This window comes from Lonchura striata, chromosome 3 (genome assembly GCF_050655825.1).
Source record: "Lonchura striata isolate lonStrDom1 chromosome 3, ASM5065582v1, whole genome shotgun sequence".
Lineage (NCBI taxonomy): Eukaryota > Metazoa > Chordata > Aves > Passeriformes > Estrildidae > Lonchura > Lonchura striata.
The window spans coordinates 12152613-12163445 of NC_140705.1; positions in this window are offsets into that span (position 1 = coordinate 12152613).

A 10833-nucleotide genomic window follows, 5' to 3' on the forward strand; every position below is an offset into this window, starting at 1 on the left:
CTATTTATATATCATGAAATGTAAGAGTATAGGGAAGGACAGAATTTGGCCCTGAGTTTAATCTTATTAGGCAATTATTTTTTCTGGGGTTTCATTGTGAGACAGATTTCTCTGTTATTACCAGTCCTACTCTGGCAACTTTTTTCCCCCTGTACTTAGATTTCACATAACTTTTTTATTTTACTTCTACTCAGATCTGCTTTTGTCTTATAGGGAAAGCAAACTAAGAGACTGGTCCGTTATCTCACATTTCAGTTAAGTCTAACATATATTTGCTTAGGGGTAAAAAAGGTTGAGGAAAAAAGGGAAATGTCAAAAATGAATAATAAATGGCATATAAACAGAAGCAGATTTTCTGTGATATGTTACCCCTGATAAACTTGATAATGTTTCCCAAATGTGTTGCCTTGGTTCAAATCCAAATCTACTGGTCAGGTTTTACGTGCTATTTTTAATTTTACTGCTTAAAAAACTTTACATCATCTTGTAGGAATTCCCTCCTACTGCATAGCTGTATCTAGTTATTTGTAGGTTAAAATTCATCTTAATATAGATTCATATAAAACATGTGTCACCACAGAGGCAGCAAAAAGGCAGATCTGGGTGGGTAAAACAAGCTGGATTTGCAAGGAAACTCTTTTTTTCTTTTTAATGAAATATGTTTTCCTTTGAGGTCACTGTGCTGTTTGATATTGTAGACTCCAAGGTCTTTCCATTCAGTAAACTTTCTTTGCCCTTTAAACAGTGAAATCAGAACGTGAGAGGTGAATGCAAACAACCAGAGACAGGGAGACCTGGAAATATTTAAGATCCACAAAAAGCCTCTAGAACTAGGCAGTGAACTTGAGACATTGCAGAGCAGTTCAGCTTTTTGGAATGCTTGAAAACAGAGGCTGTTTCCTATAAGCATTGACTTGGTAGAGGTACTCTACTTCTACATTGATAGTAGTGGAGATATTTATAGGGAAAGAAACTTTCTCAACATAAAATATTGAAAATGTGGAAGCATTAAAATGGATGGAGAAAGGAAAGGAATTATGCTTCCAGTGGCATGATACTGAGATGAGAAAACAAATCCCTCGTAACAGAAGAGCTTTGTAGTGCTACTTGCTGCTCAGTCCATTAGCTAGTGTTTATTCACTGTTATCCCACAGCAAGTAGGAGATATCACAGAATCACAGAATGTTTGGGGTTGGAAGCCCCGCAAGGATCATCAAGTCCAGCTCTTAAGTGAATGGCCCATATGGGGATCAAACCCACAATCTTGGTATTATTAGCACCCTGCACTGAGTAACTGAGCTGATCTCATACACTGCAAGTAATATCCTTAAATACTGATTCCATGCTTCCCAGCCTTAGCTAATTGCAATATTTTCAAGTAGGTTGGGCCTGATGAACTTCATCGTAAGGAATTTGACAACTGGGTTAGTACAGAGTGTAGTTACTTCCAAAGGGGAGGTGAGTCATGTGCCTGCCCTTGGAAGTCAGGTAGGGGTGTGAAAATAAGCCTGCATAAATAATATAGACCATGCTAGACCGTGTCCAAGCAGTATAGTTTCCTTAACAGAAGGAAGAAGCACAGAAGAAGCAGCAATATCATTTGCCTCCATGAGGCTTTTGATGCTACCCCACACTGATGACCTATAAGCAGCTAGAGCAATGTGGTCTAGATAAATCTAGACAGGGTAAATAAACCCCCTTTCTGGAATGCAGACACTCCAGCTCTGCAGGGTATAGGGTGAGGACTGAGAGCCTCTTCAGCCATGCTCCCGCCCTGTCACCCAAGAACCCACAAAGTCTATGTACAGCTTGAGCCTTTGGCTGTAGATACAAGTCTATGTACAGCTGTACATACATATAGATGTACATACAGCTGTACATACAAGCCTATGTACAGCTTTGAGTCAGTTGGGACTCGGTTGTTTTGGAGGCAGAGGCAGAACAAGGGCATGGCTGTAGCCACATCTTGCAAGTCAGCCCACTGGGCTGAGACTGTGCATGTTCCATTTATTAGTGGTGGTGTAGCTTTTTTGTGTAGACACTTTGGATCTTACTCCAGGTATCTGTGGTTCAAGGAGACAGAGCTTTGGGGTGGGGGAAAAAATGGTTAATCTGACAGGTTTTGTATTCCATTATAGCTTTTGTGTAGTTATTCCTTTAAACAAACACCAAAATCTGTTCATTTTTATGAAGGAAAATGTTTAATTAAGTGGTTAATTATGGATAGTCTCAGTTCAGTCAGAGAGAAAAAGAGATTTTTACCAGGATGAGCCTGGGAAAGAGTTCAAAAGGAATGTAAATAATTCATTATATCCCTTGTTGTTCACATTGTTTATAGATACGTTCTGCCACCGTGCATCATTCACAGTGCACCAATGGGGTGAGATGTTTTTACCTTAAGACCAATGAAATTGGTCTGCACCATGTGCTCTATAAAATGAGTGATGTATTTGAAATAAATCAGTTCACTTCTCGCCTTCTGACTTGGCGTCTTCTTTATCCCCATCCTGCCTCAACAGCGACAGTTAATAATTAAGTGATATTAAATAAAAATGTAGCTAGCTGATGAAATACAACCACTCCCATGTAGTCTAAAATGTGAAGCACTTATCATCTCTTGTACCCTGCCAGAACACCATAGTTGATTGAAAATGTAATAGTCCTGACTGAACTTTATGAATGTTAAGGCAAAATACTAACTTTCTAACAATAAGATTTTTAAAGCTTCAGTAGAAATTAGTGGATAAGATTTCCTTATGCTGGGTTTCACTTGGAAAGCCACCATTTTGCCCTTATTTACCAGTTCACAGAACAGGAATAATTATGCAAGGCTAGATAATCTAATCAGTGGGTTAACAGGGTTTGCATGAATACCCTGGAGTCAGAGATTACATTTGTTTTTCTTCCTTATTTGACTGCCCTTTAACTGTGAGTGGTTTGCAAAAGCCATGAATTATAATTAAATATAATCTGAGAAAGGTGAAGTGAAGCACAATTGAATATGGGTAAAATGTTACTCTCACTCCTATATTTCTAGCAGATAGTCAAAGTAGGTAAGACAAGAACAAATGAAAATATAATTGTTATAATGACAGATTTAATAAACTTAGATGCCAAACAGCCACAAAATTTCATGACCCATTCTTTATCTCACTTCCATCAGTGCTTGATCTTACCTGGGGATGAAAAGATTCCTCTCTTTTCAGCATAAACTGATGAGGACAATGTTTTGGCAGCAAACCTAAGTATGACATATTTTATGATCTCTTTCTTTTCTAATTTTTTTGTTTGTTTGGTTGGTTAAGTTTGATTTGTTGTGTTTTTTTTTCTTTTTTCTTAGTATGGATGTAGAGTAAAACCAGGGGCATGTGAGTTAGAGCTGACTGGCTAAATGCTGAGCCGTGGAGTTCCCCACCCTGGGGCTCCCTTTGCTGCCAGCAGCCACGGGTCTCAGGACCTGCTCGGAGGAGCTCACTGTCCCCAGCCAGGGCTGACCCTGCAGTGTGTTCCTGTGGTCTGCAGGCTGGTTTTCCTGCTGAAAGGCAGGAATCTGAGCTCTGATACGTCCTGCAAAGAGGCCAAAGATGGAAGCAGGATACAGCAGCAGTAAGAATAAAAGGAGAAAAATGGGCTGTGTACAGGACTGGAGGAGAGGAATGCAGAAAAAAACATAGAAGTGCCTCTGAGTGAGTTGGAAGAGGGAAAAATACAGCTTTTTACAAACCACAATCCATGGAGAATGATGTGTGTGTGGCTCAGAACAAGGGTTTCCTCACTCAGATGCCTGTGTAAACATGGTTGAGGAGCCAAGTCTCTTCTTTTGCATATTGTTTATACTTTTATGTAATTCTGTTAGTTTAAATCCCATCAGAAGGCAATTCTCAAAAAAAAAAAAAAAAAAAAAACAACCAACAAACCTTTCCTTTAATCTAAAAGTTAGGAAAATAAATTATCCCTCTGGAAAAAGTCTAAGAGGAGAAATCTCATGTTTTAGATACACATAATACTGCACCCTTCATAGTGGGAATGTAACGGGGGCAGTGCAGTACAGAAATTATATATTCCTTGTGTCCCGTTGAAGCATAGAAGGGTGCAGGTACAGGTTTCGAGTGCCTGTCTGAGAAAGCAAATTCATATAAAGATAGAATGATATCTAGAGGAGGCAGCTGAGATCTCTGGTGAACTGAACCCTTTCACAAGGTTTACACCTGAGTAAGGTCTTGAAAATTGAGGAGAGATCAATGTCAGCTTTAATTCCGGATATACAGCAGGAGAGATGTGTAGCCACCTAACCATGTCATTTAAATTGTGATTTTTGCTTGGGAGAGCAGATTTTCTGCTTGTTTTGTCTCCTGCCTAGTTTGAAAAGGCAGAAGCTGGAGGCTGTAGGTGAAACAATTCTATAGATCACAGGGATTGCTACAGGTGTTCTGTGCAGTAAAAAAACTGGCTGCAGGTTTAGTATCGGCTCGCTGACTTGTGGGACAGCCTACTCTCTGTTTTGCTCTTCTACTTAATCATAACCAAACTGGAAAGACAACCCAAAACCCACAATGGTAGCACAGAAGTACTACTACACAGAAGGATCAAGATGGTGCAATCAGAAGTCACCATGGGCTTTAAAAAAAACCAAAAAAACAGAAACTAAAACTTCAAAGGGAGAATTACAATCTTGTAAGTCATCTGCAATGGACAGCTGTATTTTTTAAGTACAGTACTTTACTCCTATCGTATTTAATCCTATTTCCAGTGAATTTCCCACTTGTAAAGATTTTGAATTCTTTTTCTGGTTTTCAGTGTTTATTGGGGTCCAATCGCAAGGTGCCTTTACAAGGTCTGTGGCTGAAATGACACACTATTCTGAGCCGGGTGTCATGTCACTTTCCCATATATCCTGTGTAGTGTCAACTCCTGCATAAATGTGTTTGAGAGAAAACAGGGGAAAACAGCACCATTTTTAGTAGCAAGATGTACTTGAGCTTTATTGTTGCATTTCCAGTCATTCCTACATTGCTATTACCTACAAATGTATTGGAAGTATTCTCTAGTCTCTGTGCCATGACTTTTTTTCCGTGAGAGAGGCAATTGACACAGATCTTTTGATAACCACCTTCCTTCTGGCAGTGGACTACTGATTACTGATTATTTTTCCTTTAAGAGATTCATTTAAGTGAATTATTTTGGATTAATATGGATTTTTTGTTTATTTTGTTGGTTTTTTTTTAATTTTTATAGGCAGATATGTCTACAACAATGTTCATGCTGAGTTGGTAATTCTAAGGACAAGTATTGTTTTGCAATTTTAGGGTATCCTTGGACAGGAGCTTTATATGTGCAAAGATGTTAAATCAAAAAACTGTCCCTGCCAACTGTGAGGAATATATTCCTTCATTAGTCTTCAAGGATGCTGTGTCTAATTTTTAGGAACTTTTTCTCCATGTCAAAACATCTCCTAATTTGGCACAAATCAGAATAGCTCTATTTAATGAGTATCTCTAATTAATCCAAGTACAGGATGTGAATTTATCTAGCAGTGCATTCTGAGGCAAAATATGGACAGTTTATGTTTGAACCCCATGGAACTATGTTGTCTGTGTAGAAATCCAGGCTCCTATTTTTGGTCTTCAGTTATATAACTATATTTAAAAAGGCAAAAATAGAAAACAGGGAAGATTTCAGTGTGAGCTGAGGGTAAAATGTAATTTTTTACCCAATAGTTCACAGCACCTACAGAACTACAACACTAAAAATGATGATGAGTGGGACCCCTGGACATCAGCAGCACCTTCATCAGTGCCAGGAAAGCTACACATGCAGAACCTGCAGAATGGGTTTCAGCTGTATTTTTGTGCAAAGCATGGAGGATTTTGGATGCATTGGTCTCTGAGGTCAGGTGGTAGGTGCTGCAGACTTAAAGTGTGCTCGTGCACTCTGCTTTCTGCTTCTCAGAGATGGTAAAATAAGGGACAAGTACACCATGCTGACTTCCCAAACAGAAATACTGTTTCATCATCACATCCTCTTTTCACCGGTCTCTGCTGGAGTGGACAACAATTCAGAAAACTTTGTCTTTCCCATGAAAAAAAACTGCAGTACCACTCTTTTGAAGAGATAGATTTGTCTGACTCTGAGGAAACTTTTGATTCAACTCTCAAAAAAATTAAACAAGAAAAATCAGGAGACGGGTAAGACGTATGTGCAACTTCATTACAAGAAAACAAGGCTTTTCCTGAGAAGACCCTGGTTTTGGAGGAAAGAGATCTTACATGTATGGGTGTGAGCCAAGCTGTGATCTTTCACATGGTTTATTTACAGGCACAGACATAGCCTGAGGTCATCAGACACATATTTCCCACTTTAATGTCCAATCTGCAGAACAAGTTGAAGAAATGTGAGTTGCATTTATGCTCTCTTCTCCATCAAATGAAATGTGTGTGCTGGGGGTAGGACTGTTGTGGCTCATTTTTCACAGGCAGCAGCCCATGGCTGGGTCTGAGATGAGGGAGAATGACATGGCAGAGTTTGCATCCATATACAGCAGGCCTGTGGTAATAGTTAAGCAACATATTTGGGTGTATCTGCCTTAATTTTTAAATTATCAGGGGAATGGAGTCTCTGAAGCAGGTCTCTGACCCATGTGGTGGAACTGTCTTGAAGCACACAAAAAACCCCTACTTTGCCCTGGTAACAAATCAGGTGATGTGCTACAAAAGTTTGCTTCACAGCTCTGTCTTCTCATGAGCATTCATTTCATGTCACCAGAATAGATCTGGCCTTATGTAAAACCTCCAAAATGCACATACAGGGGGCATCATGTCAGCACCATGAATTTTACTCTATAGATTCACTCCTTTTCAGCCACAAAAATAAATTGGGTCAAATACATTATTGTTTAACACTAGTCAGAGTTCTAGTATACACTTGTTACAATGCTTTTTACCACAATCAACTGGACAAAAGGCTCAACCACTTCCCTGATCTCCCAGCAATCACAGGAAGATGTAACAAAGAGTTATACCAAAATCTATCAAAGTCCAGTTCCCTACAACCAGGTGAACTCCTCCTGCTTGTGAAGGTCAGTGAGTAAAGCACGCTACTATACAGCAGCTTACTTCCAAATTAATTTCATAAAAATGAACTTCTCCTTAAAATTCTGCTGATGCACTGTTGAGTAACAAAACAAAGTCTCACCATTCTGTAAAACTTAGAATTCCTAGGAAACCAGTCTGAATTTTTGCCCATGTCTGGAAGTGTGCTTCACTGGAGGCAATTTCACCCAGCTGACTGAGCAGGGATCCTGTTCAGGAGGATCATCCCAAGGGACCAGAACCCAGATTCTCTCTCCACTTTTTTCCATGTTCATCTTCTTGTTTCTAGCAGTTGCTTGTAATAATTTCCAAGTGTGGAAGCTGATAGGGTGAAATAATGGAGAACCTTTTGCTGTCAACAGCAACCTGAACTAATTCTGCTTTATTAGCATTGTGCAGGATAATTTCTTGCCAAAGTGCAAAGGCTTCCTTGGGAATATTTTCAACAAAATCTTCTAGAAGTTGGTTTCATCATGAGGTACAGATGTTTTCCAAATTCTGTACTATATATTTTCTGTCACAAATATTTAACAGCTGATTGTAATCTCATTAGGAATCTCAGTAATCCAAAATTAATATATGTGTATAGAAAATTACTCATAGCAAAGATTTTCATCAGTAAGAACGGTAAGAAACAAGTTGGAGTTTTAACACGTGGACAGGGACTGTACACAGAAGGATCGGGTACTATAATTTATGGGAGCATATTATCATGGTGATTCAAAATAAATAACTTTATTATGCAGGTATGCAAACATTAATGGCATGATGTTATACCATATGGTAATGCTCCTCAGAAAATTAGATAAATGTTTCACAATTCCACTATGTGAATAGTTTCATTAAAACCATGAGGAACACATGAATGACAAAGCAAGCGGGTTTTTAATTGTAATTCAATATTTTGACTATGCACAGCACTGCTTCTCTGAGTCCTAGTGAGGAGAGGTATTCCAAGGGTTTCTGTTCAGCTCTATTCACTCATCCAAGTCAAATTCTTTGGACTGGATCCAGCAACTTTACACCAGTGCAAGTTCTGCCTGCTGGAAATGCCAAGATCACCTGTGATTTCAAAGAAAATCTGATGTGCTTGCAACCAGTTGTGCTCCAGCACCCCAACAGCCTCATTAAAGCTGGTCTCAGGAATGCAGAAGTCCAGCACCAGAAGTGAGCAAGTTAAAGGGGGGTGCAGGGGGAACCTGTAAGGCAGAAGTTAAGGAACTTCACCGGTGTCCCAAAACTATATCTATTAGCTAATCTTGGTAAAATAGAAATTGTTTTAACCACTTATTAATTATTTAAAACCATTCTCACTTTCTGCAAAGTATCACAGAAAATTATTCATAGATATCACCAGTTCATGCCTTAAACTGAGCACAGGAGAGTGTTTGCATCAAATTCATTGAACAGTGTAGAAATGCCAACAATGGTTTGAGAACAAGCAGCCTAAAATAATCTGTTGCAAGTTATAGAAATAAAGGAATTGGGGGTTTTATTTTTTTTAATTTAAATCCATACAGCTTGCAGCTGATATATTCAACAAGAAGGGTAACATTTGGTATACAATGCCAATCAGAACCTGAATTTTTTGAAAGTTTCTATAATACTGTATTGAATTCAATTTTTTAGAAACTTAAAGTATCACTGCCTAAAATTACTGCACTGCTTTTAAATGGCCTGTTTATATGCTGACAAAATCTAAATAAAATCTGACCATCAGCAATATGAAGTGTTTAATGAAATTAGCAAGAGCAGGCCTGTGTGTTTTGTGAGGTTAGGAAATTGTCAGACTTAGGAGCTAAAAGTTGATACCAGGTTTTCCCTTCACCTGTGGAAGCAGGAGAAGTTCACCTCAACTTTCAATCTTGTTGTTTTTTCAGTGCATGTAGCAGTTGTTCACTGGAGTTTCTCCTTCCGTGTCTCAGTGTCATTGCCGTGTAGCAGCCTGCATTCCTCGTTGCTCACCTGGAGTTTGGGTGTGTAAGCTGTGAGCTGTGGAACCCTGCGGGCTCAGAGGCCTCTGTCCGTCAGTTTTGCTGTGTTTCATTGAAGTATTTTTGGGTATTGACTGTTACTTGGGCAATACTGGGTACATTGGGCAAGGTTTATCAGGAGCAAGCTCAAGACCATTTCTTGTTGCTTCCCCAAGCTTCTTTTTGTCTCTGAATCATCATCTACAGGTGTAACTACTCCATCCTATGTCCACATTGAAGATGAACATTTAGTCCTCTCCCCAAAACACTGTCCCCCTCCTGCCAAATTAGCTGTGCTCAGTGACTGTTTTAGGGAAAACACACCCTTATACTGGTGCATTCAAAAGGCCATGGATGTGGTTTTTCGAGACTTGTTTTAATGACAACAGTTAGAAATAGTCTCAATTTTGTACACATAACTCTCCATTAAACTAAATTCTTTTTAAACATCACTTATTTTCCATTCTGTCCTTATCCACTTCCAAGGCTAATTACATTATCTCTTTTATAATATTTGTACTTAATCATTCATGACCCTTCTTGTCTGATTATCTGAACTATAATAGAAAGTGAGTTAAAAAATACAGGCTAAACTGCAGGGTAGTTCCTGCTTTCTAATCAGAGATCTTTTTTAGCTTAAAAGTGGCACTACTGATGTGCTAACAGAATTTTTAAAGCTTCAGGGTTTTTTTTTCTTGGTAAGTATGAGTTTGAAGTACATATCCAAGAGAACTTTACATACTTCAGAGCATCAATAGGGCTACAAAGATGATCGGGGAGGGGAGCATCTCTCTTAGAAGTAACTGCTGAGGGAGCTGGACCTGTTCAGACTGGAGAAGATGAGAGGAGACCTCATCAATGTCTGTAATTATCTGAGGGGAGGATGTCAAGAGGATGGACCAGGCTTTCCTCGGTGGAGCCGAAAAATGAGAGACAACAGGTGGAAATTGATGCACAGGAAGTTTAACCTGAACATGAGGGAAAATTCTTTACTATGCAGGTGACCACACACTGGAACAGATTGTCCAGAGAGGCTGTGGATCTCCCTCACTAGAGGTGTTCAAAGCTACCTGAGCACAACTCTGAATTACGTGTTCCAGGGAACCCTGCTTGAGCAGAGAGGTTGGAGGACATGACCTCCAATGGTGCCTTTCAGCCTGAACTATTCTGTGATGCTGTGATCTTTGACAGCTTTGAGGGAAGTGATTGAATCACAGAGTTAAATGTTTCTGTCACTGGAGAGCTAAACAAGCTGCTGTAGAGGTGGGGATAATTACTCATATGGAAGCAACTAGACTGGAAAGTCCTGACCTGCCAAGGAGAATAGATAGTTTCTGTCATTTTGGACAAGAATCATATATGTTCACAGGCTAAAATGTTCTTGAGCTGGGATTTGTGAAAGACTGGATTCTACTGTCCAGTGAAGGATGAAGCAGGAGGAATCCACCTCTTGTTCTCCTGTCCCTCTCCAAATGTCTCCCTTCATGAGCCTTGAGGAGTACAATCCATAACATTTGTGCGGTAGTCACAGCTGATGTCAATGACAACCACACAGCACAGGAGTACACAATGGCTGAGAAGGCCACCCAGTGCCATCAGGGACTAAACGTGTGAGGGGTGACGGCAGCCAACACCCAGGAACACGGATCACCAAAAGGTCTACAGGCCCGGTGCTCTCAGCAGATACCCAGACCACTGTGACACCCGGACAGCAGTGCCACCCCCCAGCAGTGTCACGCTCCCCAGCAGTGTCACGCTCCCCAGCAGTGTCA